General features: G+C 39.1%; 1 protein-coding gene across 1 annotated transcript in view; it reads right to left on the bottom strand.

Annotated features, from left to right (window-relative positions):
* Positions 1-18278, bottom strand: part of pcdh11 (protocadherin 11) — a 156606-nt gene that overhangs the window by 95590 nt on the left and 42738 nt on the right. The window lies entirely within an intron of this gene.

Raw genomic sequence — 18278 nt, 5'->3', positions numbered from 1 at the left:
TGAGGTTAAATGATTATCACATTGCTAATACACCAATACATCACTCAGATACGAGAAAACACCATTATTAAGCAGACACAAGGTAAGTCAACAAGCCAACAACAGATGGTCCCGCTGCTTGTGCTTATGCAAAGATCCAAAGTATTTGCATACTTGCAATGCCATCGTAAAAAGAAAACAAGTGGCCATCTTTAGCTGACCTGGGTGAGAAATGAAAAGACCAACGGGTGAAGCAAACCCAGCAGGGAAGTGAATGGGCTTTGCGAATTTCTTTGGGAATCAACCAAGGGCCTGCCTCCTGGGAAGGCCCTGTTGATTTTCAAGCAGGTGCTTTCAGTTATGTTCTCATATCCAATTAAGTGCCTGTGGTATGTCTGATGCTCCCTGACACTATTAATGGCTGCCTTATGGTATCACCAGGACAGATGAGACACTGAACTCTCCAGACTCTTAACATCTATATTTCATTGCAACGAAGGAGAAGAACACCTCACAGGCTAAGTCTGAGGAAAGAAAAAAAACAGCCCAGCTTTCACTGCAGCATAAACACCACATTCATAAAATATAAATGAATAAATGGGCCTTGCTGGAATGATGGAATTAGCAGACCAAATTTTCCCTACAGATGGAGTAGGCTATATAAGCATGATATCCTAATTGATGTGACAAATAAACATGAATTATTGTCTTTGGGGATAGTAGCAGGAAAAACACCATTTGTGTGTCATGTAGGCACACACACAGCATAAACGAATGTGTATATGGTGAGACACGCATATGGGTGTATGATTTCAAACAGGGTAAATTATATCAGATTCTAATAAACTTCATTGATCCCTGGGGGAAATGATGCTGTGAACTCAAGAAAAGAAAATTAAAAAGAAAATTAAAACAATCTAAGTGTAGCCTTTAGTCTGTTTACGATGAAGACGTTGTACAGTCTAATGACAGTGGGGACGAAGGATGTTCTGTAGTGTTCAGTCCTATAGCACAGTGAGGTGTTCACTATTACTGTTCCTCTGCTCAGTCAGAATGTGGTGAAGGGGATGATCCGGATTGTCCATGATGTCCTCCAGCCTATTCAGTGTTCATCTCTCCACTACAGTCCCCAGTGAGTCTAGCTACCTTCCATCCACCGTGACAGCTTTTTTCTACCAGTTTGTCCAGCTGCCTTTGTGTCCTTGTTTTTCACTCATCACTGCAGACCTTTACAAAAAAAAAAAAAAACTAAAAACCTTCATTCCAGGAAAAACATCCAAAAATGTTGTGAAGAGACACAATCATCACTTAACACTTGAATTAATGTTAAAAAAAAAAACTGAAGTGGAAATCCTGTTTGGAGTAGACAAGGAATGTATATTCAAAAGTAGGTCATAACACACTGTGACATTACAGATTGTCACACCTCCTGTGATGCCCATAGGTCAGCTGCTGGGTTGTCAGTCTGCTATTACCGACATGTTTAGCTTTAATATTGTGTTGTGTTCCATACAATAGATTCTCTTTTCTGTCTTTTCAACCAGGTCTTTCAGGGCCTTCTAATGGTTTGCTTGGGAGGTCTTCTGCTTCTTCTTCTATGTGACAAAGGATATTTTTCCTTTCAGTCAGTGTCGTGATCTGGGCACTTTAAACCAGTGCTTCTCAACTGGTGGATCGGGACCCAAAAGTGGGCCACAACCCCAATTTCAGTGGGCTTTTGTCTGGCCAATAAATAATGTTAAAAGTGCCCTGCCACATGGATTTCATTACTTTTGTGGTAATGTCTGAAGGTCTACTCTAACATTTTTTGGTTACCAAGTTTCAAGCCATTCTAACATGGTATAGAAAGTCTGCTGGAAGACTCAGCTCAATTTGCACCAGTTCTCATGAATATTCAACATGCTAATTTGCTTGACTCTGATTGGCTAACAGCTAACCAATGAGAGCCTGGCTTTTCAGCAACCTTTACCCTGCGCAACAAGTAGAGGAACTGGCGGAAACCGAAAGTGAAACTTAACATGCTTTGAACGTCTGACTCCCAGCTTCTATGCCTCCCTTGTACGGCGGCCCTTACACGGAATTTTAACAACTTCTAACATGTATTTACTGGGCCCCCTCCACCGCTCTATGGGCCCCCTGGAAAGCTGGGCCCCACGAATTTGTCATGTTTGCCCCCCCCCTTTACAACGCCCCAGCTTGCTATATAAAATTCTGTGGACATGGTTTCACCCAGGCGAGCTCATGAATAGTAATGACATGTTAATGGCATTAACATGTCACACTGACCAGCTTTTCTAATTGACCTGATTTCTTCGCTCATTTCTTTTCAACAGACAGAGGAGGTAGCGGTTCATTTTCAAATTCATAACATAACACAAACACCTACAGACCGAACATATTTCAAAAAATACAAGTAAAATGGTTTTGTGTGGCAGAGCGCCTTTAAGACACCAATCCTGTGCTTTATGTTTTATGAAGCTGAACGTCGTCCATTCACACTCCCCAACAGTAGGTGGTGGTAATGTACTGTAATGTTAATTAACACCGGATATTTCACAGCATAAAAGAAGACCCAAAAGTTTCTATTCATATCATGGCAAAACTCAGGTATGACAACGACTACATCAGATATGGTTTTAAATACACTGAGGATAAAAACCTCAGCGTGTTTAATTCTTCAATAAGTAACTGAATGCCCTTTTAATTTTTAACTGAGTGCACATTTTTGGTTTTGGTTCAAATTCACCTACTTTAATGTTAAAGAGAATATTTCCCTATTTAGCGTCCCCACCTGCTGGTCAGTTTGGTTTATCATTAAACTGGTCTTCTGTGTTTGCATACTGTGATATTCTGTATTATCCCAGGTTCTAAACACACCATCTTTTTGTTAAATACATTTGAGAAGTTTAACTGTTGTCAGTTTGGGTCGTAGCTTGTCATTGAAGGGTGATAGTGGGTCCAGAAGCCAGACCAGTTGAGACCCGCTGATTTAGGCCCTGCCCATATGAAGACGGTTTCGGTTGTATCCGCAGAAGTTTTGTATCGGATAGGCCTTTCGTCCACATGAAACTGGCATTTTCAGTCACTGAAACTGCAGCTTTTTGAAAACGGGTCCCAGAGTGGATAAATTTGAAAACGCTGGTTTCACATTATCGTCTGTACAACCAAACTGCAACTTTTCTGAAACGATGTCATTGCCCCACCTCTCTAACCTTTTACCCTGGAAGCAAGACCCCACTTCACAACCACAACAATGGCAGACCACAGAGTAGTGCTCGTGTGCTGTCCTCACAACACGTGACTGTGCAGGTAGACAGCCAGCTAACAAAAATAAAGCTGAGTCCAAACAAGGCTTTCTTTTCTGATTTGGAGGTTCTCCTTTACTTGACCTTTTCTTTAACGTTTTTGTAACTGCAACATACAAAATACTAGGCCTGTAACGATACACGTACCAAACTGAACCGTTTCGGTACGCACCTGTTCAGTTCAGTACACAGCTGTACCAAAACGGCACAATATGATGAGAAAAAGAAAAAGGAATGAAAGACGTCGTTCGATGCGGAACTTTAAATCCGCGCAAGTTTCACACGGACTTAATAAATGAGCACACATTGACCCGAAATATGAAATAGCAGCTGATATAAGGTAATAAAAAAAACAACAAATATGATGTGAACCTGGAAGGAAGAGACTGAAGACCCTCCACCATCATTACAGTCCAGTCTGGATCAGTTCAGGTTCAGGTGAAAGGCAACAACGAGGAACGAGACGTTAATAAGACGGACGTTGTTTGGCCCCTAGGAACTATGGTAGATCTAAAACACTGACACGAGCTCTGTCTGTCTGTCACGCACACTGTATAATAGAGGAATAAACAGAACGTTGAAAGTATGTAAAGTTTCACTTTCGTTTCATGACAGCATTCGTTACGTTAGTTATGGACTGCACCCCCAGGTATATAACTGCACGCCCCCCCCCCCCCCCGGCTCCGACAAAAAAAAAAAAAAAAAAAAATCCCCCATACACACAGGCACACACAAATACACACAGTGTCCTAAACAGTTTGTTCTCTGTCCTAAAATAAATAATTTGGTTCATTGTGTTGTCAAAGTTTCTCTTCAGTTTGTTTAAACAGAATACCAGTTTACCCTCTTGTTAATGTTGCACTTCATGTGGAATTTTTTTGTTATTTTTCTGCAGAATGAGAACTGACAGAACTGCGATTAGATTTTTCTTGTTTGTTCGAAACTACCTTTCAGGGAAAACTGCAATACTAATGTTTAAAATACATTTAGTAATATTAATTATTTATTTTATTTTCTATTTGATTTGTAGCAACAGAATTATATTGTTCCTGTTTTTCTATATTCTATTGTCTCCAAAAATTGGGGGGGGTGGGGGGGGTTTAAAAAATTCATAAATGCATTTATAGACATTTTGAGGGGTTTTCTTTCTTCTCGTACCGAACCGAAAAAAACGAACCGTGGCTTTGAAAACCGAAAACGTACCGAACCGAAAATGTTGTGTACCGTTACAGGCCAACAAAATGCATAGAACTTCAATTACTAACACACAGTTATTATTAATTACACTACACATGTAATGCACTCACATCGCTAGCTTGAATAGCATAAACGTTAGCTTCATTACACGTTCACAGAACGGTTTCAATGTATTACACAACCAACTAGAACTTAACATTGTTTTCGGACATATACACTTACAAAGACGAAAATTTTCCAAGGCACAAAAGTAGTAGAGCACACTTATCGTACATGAGTTTTTCTGAACTTTAACTGCAGAGAAAATTGCGAACAGGAAATATATGTCAAAGATCATCTCTAGCAAAAGAGCGCTCACTCTGTATACAACCTTAGCGCACAGCGAACACAAAGATCCTTAGGGAGGCGACATCTCACGCCTATCAATTCAAGCAATATCAAGCAGATTTTAACATAGATTTTACATATTTATTTATCTATTATTAATTTATTGTAACTTATGAAAGTAATTTATACAACTTACAAAATAATTTATGTCTTTGACCTAAAGACGTCACAGCTCATGTTACAACAGCTTTTGAGCTTTATTGGAAATATTGAATCAAAATCTTTGGCTACTCTTTCATTACAATGAGCAACAAACAACCATAACTAACAATATTCACTACATGCTCTTGGATCTACTGCAGAGAGGGGCAACCAGAGGGAAATATTGGATCAGACCCAGTGGAACCAAATAAGCTTGATGCACATGCTCTACTTCTTCTTCTCTGTTTTTTGCGAGAGCATTACAACGCCACATACAGACCTGGCATTTGTACTACATCGTTTTCAGTGGTTTTCGTGTAGATATTTCCTGAAACGACTTCGTGTTTACACTTTTTTGAAAATGACAGAAAAAGATCGGATAGGAAAAGATGCGGTTTAGTGTGGACATGGCCTTAAACCCCTTCCTGTTGGAGGTAGGTTTGACTTTCTCTTCCAATGTGACAGGAGCTCGAGACTGACTCATTCTTCAGTTCTGGTTGGAGGGAAGCGTCCTTGGTGCAATTCTCGGCGTTACACATGTGTGGATCCCACTTTCTCTGATGAATTTAATGTGATGACTTGCTCTTAGAGGCTGACTTCCACTCATGACCTGTCTATACCTCTGTAGCACCTTGGTGAGTCCTCTCAGTACTTGGTTGTGTCACCATCTTTGGAGAGTGCAATCTCCCAGCCTGAAAAGGTGTATTGAGGGGTGGATTTGGACGGCTGGACTGCGGTTTACACAAGCTTTGGTTCATGTTCAGTGTGCAGGGGAATGCACTGCATGTTGCCCTAATGAGAAAACCGAGCCTTGCTCTTGGAATCCTCCACAGATGCAGACAGTAGCACCTTTCCATAATGTCCAGCCTTCCTGTCATTATTGTGTTATTGATAACACTGGTCAACAAAAAATTTATTTAAGCTTTTTGAGCTGATTTAGGATAATTTTGGTGTGCTGAATCCAAAAATCACATTAATTTTGCTCAATCAGGTCAACTTTCTGAACTATGCTACATATTGGCTTTTTAACATTTTTGCTTACATTTATGGGCATTTTCACATCATATGATACAAAATTTTTTCATATTTCTTGCAATAAACGAGTTCTGAAGATTTTGCTTTTGCCAATTTATGATTAATGTTTTTTTTAATATTACAGGTGAATGAAATGGCTTCGACTAGAACGGGTCGGCAACCTTTAACACTCAAAGAGCCATTTTGACCCAGTTTCCACAGAAAAGACAACACTGGGAGCCGCAAACACTTTTTGACATCTGAAATGAAGATGTTAGCCGATATATACCGTAAATTCCAGACTATAAGCCGCCACTTTTTTCCCACACTTTAAACACTGCAGCTTATACTCCGACGCGGCTTATCCAATGATTTTACCGGTACCACGGCTTGGTGCCGCGGCGCACCTCGGGGCCGTTGCACCGCCATACCATGGCTCGGTGCCAGGTGCCGTGGTGCCACGGCACCGGTGGCACCCAGTTGTGGCACCGCGGTGCCATGGCACCTGACACCGAGCAGTGGCACTGCGGTGCCACGGAACCTAGCGTTGGCCCCGAGGTGCCACGGCACCTTGGTTGTGCCATCGCACCTGGCATCATTAAATGTTCTATTTTCTTCAGATGTTTTTCTTTTCTTAGATTTCTCCATACTTGGCCTACCTGGGGTTGAAAGTCTCAATAAATGTACGGCGTTTTGGCGGGCTGTCGGAGAGTGTGATGCATATTTTGAGGGACGAAAAATAATACAATATATATATATATATACATGTATATATATATATATATATATATATATATATATATATATATATATAATTTTATTTTAATATTTCGAGATCACAATAATCTTACAATTTACAACTACAATTAAATAAACGAACAAACACAAATAAAATACTTTGTTCAGATATTGTGCAGTTTTGGTGTCGCAGGGCATTCCGCGCATGCCGGCTGACACGTCAAGTGCTGTCAAACATCTGTGAAGAAGGCGAATGCTGATCACTGAAATTGCACAAGGTCTGAAGAAAGAAGTTAAAAACTTTGACTTAATAAGAAGACATGATACACGTTTTTGAGACGAATAACATACACTTCAATCGGACACTTATAATTTATTTTCCCAAGCCACGCAGAGCCGCAACAGAAGGATGAAAGAGCCGCATGCGGCTCCGGAGCCGCGGGTTGCCGACCCCTGGACGAGAAGATCTTGCAAAAATAAGCCTGACGTATTCTGCTACATCTGCGGTGAATACACCATTGTACCTAACAGGAATCCTGTTAGAAAATGATTTTTTTTCTCTTAAAACCTATTTTGGGTGAGAACTATATAAAAAAATCAACTGATAAAGTCACAAAAATGTAATCAATTTTGTGAGAAGATCAAATTTTTCAACATCAAATTAGCGAAAAAACCTGACCTGATTGAGAAAAACAGATGTCATTTTTGGATTTAGCGGTGCAAAATGGTCCTAATTCAGTTGAAAAAACCTAGACAACTTGCAAAAAACATTTTTTTGTAACCCAGTGTTATAAGTAAATGGGAGAAGAAAAAAAAATTCATAAAAAATGTGAACTTTGACCTACTGTTCCCAAGATGTAATAAGATCTTTTTCGGGTCACTGGCAATCTATAAACCCAATTTGATATGAATTCAACCAATGGTTTTGCTGCTAGAGCATTAACAAACACAGAAACAAACAAACTGAACCAAAAACAATACCCTTTGCCTCCCCTTCGGGGGACGGGGTAAAAATAATAAAATAATAATAAGTTCATCTATGTATGCCAATATATCTTGCATTACATGGTTGAATGCTTGGACCTCAAACACCTTTAAAAGCAATGTGTGTACCATCCATGTCACCTGAATCAAAACCAGTCCCTTCCTTTGTTCTCTGTCCTTGGACCAGAACTTTTAACCCACCTAAGACCACTGCTTTGTTTCCAACCCCCATAACCTATTTACTGCTGTCATTTTGATATTTTAAAATGATTTTATTCTCTCATGATTCTATGTATTCTGTGCTTTCTCTGGCTTACATATTTTTATATTTTATCATCTTTTATTGTTTAGCACTTTTATTTTATTTTTCACCGGATTATTTTTCTTGTTATAAATCACATTGAATTTCCTATTTGTATGAAATGCACGATATAAATTACCTTCCCTGGCCTTGCTTTGCTTTGCCACCTGCTGATCGTCAGGTTTGGCTGTACACTTGTCTGTCCATTTGCAGTCAGTGCAGACCAGAATATCTATGTTCATCACTACCTGGTCAGTGAACTCCCTCATTCCTAACAGTAGACCGGTCCTCTCCTGCTTGTAACTCATATTTATTGGCAGTTATAGGATGTGTTTCCAAAGACTAGGCTGACAGAGCTGACTCTCAGTCCTTGATAAGACACTTTCTCACAGTGGCCAAATTATCTCGATACAGTTTGCTGTAGTGGCACCACACCTTGTGCATTCCCATGAACTGGTTTTGGGTTGGACTGGCTTGAGGAACGGTCTTGGCGAACCTAATAGCTCATTCTTTGTTGAGTTGCTGTAGTGCCTCATGGTGTGTACTTCAAGCTCTTCCCTACTGATGTCCGGCTGTCCATTGTTTGCTTTCTTGAGCAGTTACCAGGCCTGATTAAAGGTTTTTTGTAGAGATTTGTTCATTCCTTCTCCTACATCTTCCATTTTTTCTGAAATGTTCAGCCCTCTGCAGCCTGGCTTGTCTGTGATTGATATCCTCCCACAGTACTTTGAGAGTTTCATTCTCACTCCATGATGCCTTCTTCCAGTTCTTTTGGACATCTTGTCACTGTGGCACCAGCTGCTTGATCTTGTTTTCTCGCCTCCCTTTTGTATTGGCACAGCGGTTTTCTTAGTGGTAACTGCACAAAATCTGACTGTAAACTCATAGAGAATGTCTAAGAAGGTTGTTCTGAGACTATGCAGCCTGTCACAGTGAACTCTCCAGTATCTTGTTAAGAACTGTGTCCTTTTGTTTTCCTCGCCTTCCTGACCTTTGGCCATTAGATTGTTGAAGTCCTTACTTTTCATTTGACCGGCATAAAATAGTAACTTATGGTTTGCACTGTGATTTTTTGAGCCGGCCTTGGGTCGTACTTATCTGATCTGATGTCAAATATCAGTAGGCAGAGTTTTTATTAGACACTTATTTATACTCTGTTGCGTGTCCACTATTGATTTGACTATTGCTTTCTTTTTCAAGCATAAGTTGTGTGTAAAAACGAAAGTCTGTGCCTAAAAACTCTGTACTTCTACAGGGTGGGGAAGCAAAATTTACAATATTTTGAGGCAGGGATTGAAAGACAGTGTATGACCATTTAGTTTATTGAAAGTCATGAGAATTTATTTGCCACAAGAAAATTGACATAATAGAAAATGTTTTTATTCTATGTGTCCTCCTTCTTTCTCAATAACTGCCTTCACACGCTTCCTGAAACTTGCGCAAGTGTTCCTCAAATATTCGGGTGACAACTTCTCCCATTCTTCTTTAACAGTATCTTCCAGACTTTCTCATAATAGTTTTGCTCATAGTCATTCTCTTCTTTCCATTCTAAACAGTCTTTATGGACACTCCAACTATTTTTGAAATCTCCTTTGGTGTGACGAGTGCATTCAGCAAATCACACACTCTTTGACGTTTGCTTTCCTGATTACTCATATGGGCAAAAGTTTCTGAAAAGGTATGGATAATAGTGTTAGGTATGATTATGACATCAATATATGTTTGGTTTCAAAACGATTGACGTAGTGCCTGCTGAGAAAAAACAACTAAATGTTCATTGTAAATTTTGCTTCCCCACCCTGTACAACCTTAGTTTGCATAATTTAAAAGAGCTTTTTTCAACTTTGGTACCGGTCATAGGTAATCTAAAACATTACCCACAAATACAAAAACATATCCCCTGAGGCTATGCAGTGTTGTTTCATTTGTCTTTTTTACACTGTGTTCCTTTGTCACACAAGTCATCATAAGTCACACATGTATAGTGTCATTGTTAATAATTAATTTTTCATCACTGTGCAAACCATCCACCTTTTGTGAGCAATGACTCATATTCGTACTCACAGGAAACTAGATTTAATTGTTTATAGGAAAAGAAGCATAAATAGAAAACCTAGTGGGAAACAAAGGAGACAACTGTCATTTCTCAGCTCACCTTTGGTCTGGAACATTTTGCATCTGATAGAGAAGCACTATTGACAAGGCCTGCAACACAGGACCTTAGATTACACCACATATTGATGTATTTTTTTTTTCTTTTCAGAGAGCTTGGGGTGGTTATTGTAATATGATGAGACCCAGGGACCGCAATGCTATGATATCTAACGAAATTTATTTTCTGAGGAAACGGAAAGATAACTGAAACATGATGTTTCTCTGTCTGATTTCTTGGAGACATGCTGATTTAGCAAAGCTCCTTATTCTGCGCCTTTGTGTCGCTTCCATACTAACTCATACCTTACAGATGTTTAGGCTGATGATTTCCTCACACTAAAATGTTAAATCACTCATCTTGACTTGAAAGAATGTCAGCCATGAACCCTGTGCAGCCCGCCCTCTGTTTCTATATGCCAGATGCGGTATATAGCAGTCTGGTCACATTCAGTAAGCCAACTTCCCCAAGAAGCTCCATGAAAAAACAAGAGCTCTATTCAATGCTGAGTGGACAGGGACTTGTGGCACATTTGTGTTTCCAGCCCCATCAGCTCAGCCTCCAATCTCCACACACACAAGGAGGCTTTATTCTGTCGTCTTCCCAGGATCCCTCACAAGTGCCGAGCTACATTTAGTAAACTGCATCTTGAGCAGCAAGTTACTGCTTCTCTAGCTCTGTTTGCCACCCTGACATTGTCCCCCCCTCCCCTCCCCCCCAATAAAATATAGTTCTCTCACTAGGATTAAAAGAGCAATGTAGTTCAAGGATTATCAAATGCCTTTGATCATGTGACTGCCATGTTTTTGATCTGCAGCACATAGCACGAAATATATTCTCTTTTTCTTTCCTTCTGTCTCTATCCCTCTCCATGGATTTCCCTTGCTTGATGGTTTTCTACAGTGTGAGAGAAGCTCTTGACAGGCAGCGAAAGAAGAGAATGTAACAAGCATAAAACACATATATTTGTAATATTGTGACGGAGATCACGCTCACAAGGCTTATCAGAAGTAATCCACATAAGCAAGTGCAATGAAAGATGAGGCTGTAGTGTTAATGTTTGATTAACAGACTCATCATAAGTATGAAGCAGATCAGTGGCTTTTCTCTGTTCCCAGTCAACTACCTATGGACCTGGTGTCTTTAGGTTTTGAAACAATATTTTAAGTGTGAAGCAAAGTGTTTTGCACCACAAAGGCTACGACTGATTATTTGGCTTTGAAACAGGAAGTAAGGTTTTAGATGCCTCAACCTTCCTCTGCATTCCCAACTACACCCTGCTGCTGTTCATTAGCAATTTCTGAGCCCTGGGCTATTTTGCAGTGTTTCAATCCCTGCATTATTATTATTTAGCTGCTGCCTTGGACATGCTATCAAAGATACACGCAATATGTGCGACACTTGTATCGCAAAGCAATGCCTTTTCCATGATGCCCAGACTAAACCCTATAATTGTGAGCCAGGGGATCCATGGCTCAAATTTAGTCAACATACCTCAAAAACTGTGCTTTATCCTCATTGTACAATCAACCCCTATTAATGTCATTGCCAAGACAAAAACGGGACATATCAAAACAATTATTTTGATGTGGCTTCAAGCAGCAATTCAATGTGAATGGCTCTCAAACCTCAAATCATTATAAGGCGTAGTTTCAGGCAAGAAAAGCCCATCAAAAATGATTGAATATCATTTTAATGGGTAAAAACCTACAAGGCTTTCAAACTGTCTACCTGCCATGTTATTAGATAGACCATGTCACTCAAGCTGAAGAACACAGAAACAACATACAGACAGGTTGACAAGACATAAGCATGCTGCCTTCCATCTTCCTTCCAGCTTGGCATGTTTATCTACTCTTCCATGTGAGCTTAGCGCAGTAGTGTGCATATGCATACAGAACGATGAAGGTTCAGAAACAAGTGCCTGAAGGAAGCAGCACATATAGCACAAGCTCTTTGAAATGGTGCCAGGGTGGGCCTCATTTGCAAAGCAATTTGACAACAAAAGTAAAATACTTTACAACTTCAAACCAAATTCTAGTGATGCCAACTGGTACTGCTCTGCAGTTTGCTGTGAGAATTCAAGAGGGTAACATCAGTGTCTTGTGTGTGTGCTTCTGACATGGCTTATTTGTAGCCCTAGCATTGCACCAGTGCAATGTCATGATTGCTTTGGCAAGGAAAGAGGCCTAATTTACATGAGAGGGAGTCCTAGAGGCCCACAGGAGCTTGCCTTTGACCAAGGTGCCAACAAGCCTGCAGAAAAACAATGTAATTACAACCTACAAAGCTGCTGTGTTTAGAACAAACTCACACTTAATACAGTGAGGCCACAAAATAAAATAAAAGACAGTCAAGTTTTCCAAATGGCAAAAAAAAACAAACAACTTTTATTGTGTTTTTATAATTGTAACACTGTAAAATGGTATGTTTATGGCCATTTAAATCTATATATACAGTATACTATATGTGGTGCAGTTTTCATGCATACAGTCTGACATACCTCTACATAAAGCAGTCCATCCATACACACTAGGAAGCCAGTGCTCATTCCTTAGAGATTTAGTGTTTTCATTTATTCTCCGCCCTGTGATTTTGAATGTTCGCTGGTGCCATGGATTGTTTTGACAAGTGCAATATTGCTGTGGATTAACTAGAACAGGATTTCATACTATGTGGGTTTATGATAATCTGAAATATGGTAAGGGAGCTTACAACTGTTTTTATTGCCCATGTAACTGTTATAACGTTTCATTAGTAGCTTTTGTTTTGAAAAACCTAATAACTAAAAAACAATGTACCACGATGCGTACATGTCATATTTAGTGGCTCAGTAATATGTCTAAGAATGCATTTTATACTCGGACCAAATCACAAAAATCTGTTTCTTTTGTCCTTTCCTTTCCAACATTTATATTTAGGCCAGATGCTGTGAGTGCATGGTTTTTAGGTGAGAGTGGTTTTTCTATTTGACCTCTACAGGCACATCTACTCCTTACAATTATTTTCCCACTGAAGTCCAAAACAAAATACAAGCAAAATCATTTAATATATCATGTCTTCACTCATTTGAAAAGATTAATTTAGTCTGGTATCTGAGAGCATTATGGTGCTGCTTAATCACAAATGGTTATGGTAGGAAAACCATTAGGAAATGATTGGTCTGTTGAAATAGTGAATTATTCTAATCAATAATTTATCAGGGAAAATCATATTAGCATGGTATAATGATAATAAAAAACAACAACATGAATTTCTGCTGATTATTTCTGGAATTGACTTAAATGCATTATGTAAATTTCCTGATTGGTAAAAAATGGGGTCTCCTTGGATTAACTTGAACATAATTGTACAGTTGTGGATGCTGTAGCAGTGACGCTAACAGGCAATGCAACAACATTATTGTCACTGAGATAGTTTGCAGGGGGAGGGCAATTTGATACAAATTGAGGCCACGAGACGAGAGACTGCACTGAAAAGCTCTCTAATCCAGTAATATTTTGGGTGACTTTCTAAGATAAATACTTTGGCATTGTCTTGATGAGAGAGCCTCGCCTCATTTAAGTGTCTTTGGGATCTGGATCAATCCACATGGCGGGAGTCTGACTTGTACACTTGACCATATAATATGGCATGCTTGTCACAACCCGGAATGCATTTCTCTCTTCAAAGTATATTTCTTGGCCTGCTCTCGTCACTCACCCCCTCTAACCAATTTGTCATTCTAAGCCTAGCCTCGCTGCTGCCAGTGCCTGGATGATAGCAGTGGGCCTCTCTGATCCAGGCAGTGGCGAGGGAGCAGGCCAAGTGTTACGCGAGCCACCCTGGGACACCAAGCAGGCGCTTCTGCCGGCTGATGCACGCCTCCACGGCCGAGAGGAACTGGCTTTGCAGATGCTTTCAATTCGACACAGAATGGAGCTCATCTACTTTGTAAGGACATTTTTTGTGTGTGTGTTTGCGTACAGTATTTGTGTCTGTGTAATTTGTGCGCATGTTTGCACGTGCGTGTATGTCTGAAGATTAAGAGCGGTTTGTGTGTGTATGCACATCCACACGTGACTGTTTGAACAAGATTGGATATATCTGCGTGTGCCTCCATGAAAGTGTGTGAAGCTGCTTCTTTATATAAAGATGCAATTATCCTAAAATAAGGCTAAACTTTTTTCTTTCTTTTTTCTTTCCTTCACAATTATAGTATTCCCTAAGTTCTGATGACCTACTATACTCCACTGATGTCCTTTAAAAGTCACTCTAGTCACTGTTTTTCTTCACTGGCAGACATTCCACTCAAGAGCAATAGGCAATACAGCACTGTTGTCACTTCATTATTCCTGTTTTAAACAACCATTAATGCACTCCTTCAACTGCTTGGATGCTGCTTTGCTGTTAAGCTTATCAGCAACAGTCAACCAATTTGCTGCTGCAGTTCTTTCTCTAGTTGGCTGAGCATAACATATTGTTATTGACTGCTTCTCATGGTCAGGCAAAACTTTATTTTGATAAATGGAAAGAAATATCATTTTATCAATTTAAATAACTAATCACATACTATGCATTACCACTTTCATTTTCATTATTTTTTTTTTTTTTTCAAAGAGAAAAGAGGTTGGTGATTGATTTCTCCAGTCATCTGATGTACAGTCACGTAGAAAATTATTAGACCATCAAAAGTCATCAAAAACAATGGTTACGCAATCAAGTACTAACTCCTGTGTGTATCATGTGACTAAAACAGACAGAAAAGAAAACATGGAATGCCTAAAAGCACTGTTTTGGCAGGACAATGCCATAGCTATTGAAGTAAGAACTGGAGTGATTTTTAGTTATTATCAAGAAAACCATGGAAAATGGTTAGATATCAGCTCTGACATTAAACTCTTATGAGCTATTTTTGTTGTTATCATTATATTTATCCAAACAAATGTACCTTTAGTTGTACCAGGCATTAAAATGAACAAGAAACTGAAGAAAACAAGGTGTGGTCTAATAATTTTTTCCACAACTGTAGGTTGGGCAAAACATTGTATTTGAGGATCAAAGAGGTAATTTTTTTTTATTTTTATTTTTTTTAAGGAAAATAGTTAAATGCAAGCTAATCATCTTCTGTTTGTCAAATTACAGAGAAGCTGCTCTATTTTGATGAGCAGTCTAGTCTACTCTCAGCAGATACACTCAGCATCGACCTTTCAGACCCGGTGTTTTCATGTTGCAGCCTTTTGGAACTGTGTCTAGGATTAATCTATGCATAGATAATGCATTTTCACAGGAGTGGATGTATTTATCTTTAGCACATAGACTGTCACCGAGCATTCTGCACCCAACAATCAGCTCTGAAAATAGACTCCTTCATTTGTGTGAGAACTAAGACTTGAAGTCGCTCATTGAATGCCTAGCTGTGGCGTTCTTGTTAGACATTGATACCCATCACACAAAGCAACACCAGCCTTTTATCTGTCTGAGCGTGACTCACTATTTGATTGAGAATGAATCTGGAAAGCTCCAATCAGTTTCCCTTGTATGAGCACAGTTAACATGTGTGTGACTGCTCCTTGAACACTGATGGCAGAGACATGGGCGATTAAGGCCAGAGCCCAATCAAACCAGCTGTGTGCCATTCCCCCCATGGCACTGGTTATGGCAAGCATGTGTTCCACACTAGTAACAGGCAGTCAGTCCTCGACCAAACCCCCAGTCTGGGGAGTTACGGCCACACATGAACCAGGACATGTAGGCAGATTGGGGTTTTAGCTATACAAACATTTTCAGAGACAGAGCTGCTATGCAAGCAGAAATAATCTCATTGGTTGCGTTAAACCTCAGTGGAGAGTTTTTCCAGCCAAAGCAGCAGTAGGCTGCTGAATCTCTATTTAAAAGGCACAGAGTAAGACAGGAGGTAACTAATATTCTGAATCCTAGGGCTCCACTTAAATAAAACATTTGCATTTATCTGTACGTCATAGTCTCAGTTTGATTAGTGGCTTGATATCCTCTAAAATCCCCAAAATCATGGCCATGAATTACCAAATATCATTATTGTTTTGATTTTTTTGTGTGTGTGTGTGTGTGTGTGTGTGTTGGCATTCTATTACAAAGAAATGATAGAGGATAGTCTGATATGCTGATAAATTAAACATAAAAACTGCCTCCTTATATTAAAACTCCTGTTAATGTACATTTAAATCTTGAGAGAATGAAGGGAAAATACATATATTCAGCAATAACTAGTTGCCTTTTTGCATATTTAGTCATTATATATAACTTATTCTACATGACCACATGAACAGCCCCTCAATTATTACTTATTGATAGTAAGGAAGAAAGCTGTACAGAATTAAATTCTTAATATGTTTATACCTTATAAAACTCATACATAATGAAAATAAAGAGCCAACATACCAGTCATATGTATGCTAATAGCCAACTAGTTAATGGATTGTACACCTTAATTTAAAATAACTGTTAAGCAATAAACTCAATGACAACATTCAGATTAAGCGAAACAATCCAATCTTAAGATGTGACCTAGACCTTAGCATTAATTTTATATTTAATGTTGTGCTATTATCTTCATGCATGTAATTTGCAGCTTGATGGAAGCCAATTTATATTATATAAAATACGTAAGATGAAACCTCAGTCAATAACCTTCTGTTTAACAAGGGAAAAGCTGGAACAAGTAGCTCTTCATGCTGTCCTGTCAATCCCCAAGTGCTGCTAACATAATGACTGGGGTGTTAAGATCCCAAATAGAATTGCAAATCTTTTTTTTTTTTTTTTTCACTTTCAGGTGGACATCCATAAATTATGCAAATCTACCTTGTTACAAATTTACATGAGATTGGTTTTGAATAGATGCGGTACCCTTAGTCCAGACCTCCCGTGTCCACGCTACAGCTCCACCCTGGCCATTTTCCCTGGATAACATGCTGAACCATCAGCCGGCTATCAAACGGAGACACATACGAGGCCTTCTAAACACCAATTAGAGCTATCGATAGCAGAGGCAGAGGTTATGACCATGGAATGGAAAGGATATTTGTGTCTCTCACTCTGTATTACTTGCATCTTTGGGGAAAAAAAAAAAAAAAACGCTTTATAGATTTGGACAGAAGGAAAGCTTTATCAGCACCAGCACAGAGAAAAGCATTAAGGGATCAGAACCCCAAAGGTCAATTGTGGCTGTGGGCTGTTCTTTGTTATGGTGTCCTCTCTGTTTATATTGCACTGAGTTCAAGTGACACATCTGAAAACAAGTAACAGTACTTAATAATAAAACTGTGTACTTTTTAAACAAGCATAGACATGTAAAACCGGAGCAAAAACTGAATATTCGTCTTTATCCTTAATCTACAAGGTGTAAATATTATAAAGCATTAATTCTTTCCAGTGTTTTGGAATTAACTGCCATGTATTATAACAGCAACAACAGATAAGAGCTAAATTTGTAGCGTTGTAGTGGAAAGTCCTTCTGTAAACAACAGTTTCTCCAGTGAACAGTTTCTAAAACTAGTGGAACTGTGCTGCAAAGTCTCAGCCAGTCTCTATCTAATACTCGGGATTTTTCCAAATCTCAAGTCTATGTCATTAAAACAGCACATTAACCTTGTTCGCAGGATGTAAACCTTTCTTTTCTTTTTCCTTTTCAATAAACTTTCTGACACTGTGTTGTGATTTACTTGTATTTTGCAGGGCAACACTCACTGGTTGAGACAAATCCTTAATCCCTCACAAGATAATAATAATAATAATGTAATCCTTATTCCCAGATGGAACCATTTTCTGAGAAGACAGTTTTTGGCCCCGCAGAGGTTCTATTCAAGAAGAGGAGCAATGGGAAGTTATTTAAAATACACGGCAATTAAAATAAGACACACTGCCCAATCCTATCCACCATGCTAATCCTCTCTGAAGCAGATGTAGCTATTCTACTGCAAAAGTTCCTCATTTTACTGTATCTATTGTGTATCACTATAAAGTAATGTTGCATTCTTTCTCTATCCCCCAAGAGTATTAAATGAAAATGTATTCTTTTCAGATGCCAGTAGGTGCAACTAGTGATCCTAGTACCTACGACTGA

The sequence above is a fragment of the Sphaeramia orbicularis genome, chromosome 10 (genome assembly GCF_902148855.1).
Source record: "Sphaeramia orbicularis chromosome 10, fSphaOr1.1, whole genome shotgun sequence".
NCBI classification, from domain to species: domain Eukaryota; kingdom Metazoa; phylum Chordata; class Actinopteri; order Kurtiformes; family Apogonidae; genus Sphaeramia; species Sphaeramia orbicularis.
The sequence above is the reverse complement of the archived record's forward strand: the minus strand, read 5'-3'. Positions and strand labels throughout refer to the sequence as shown.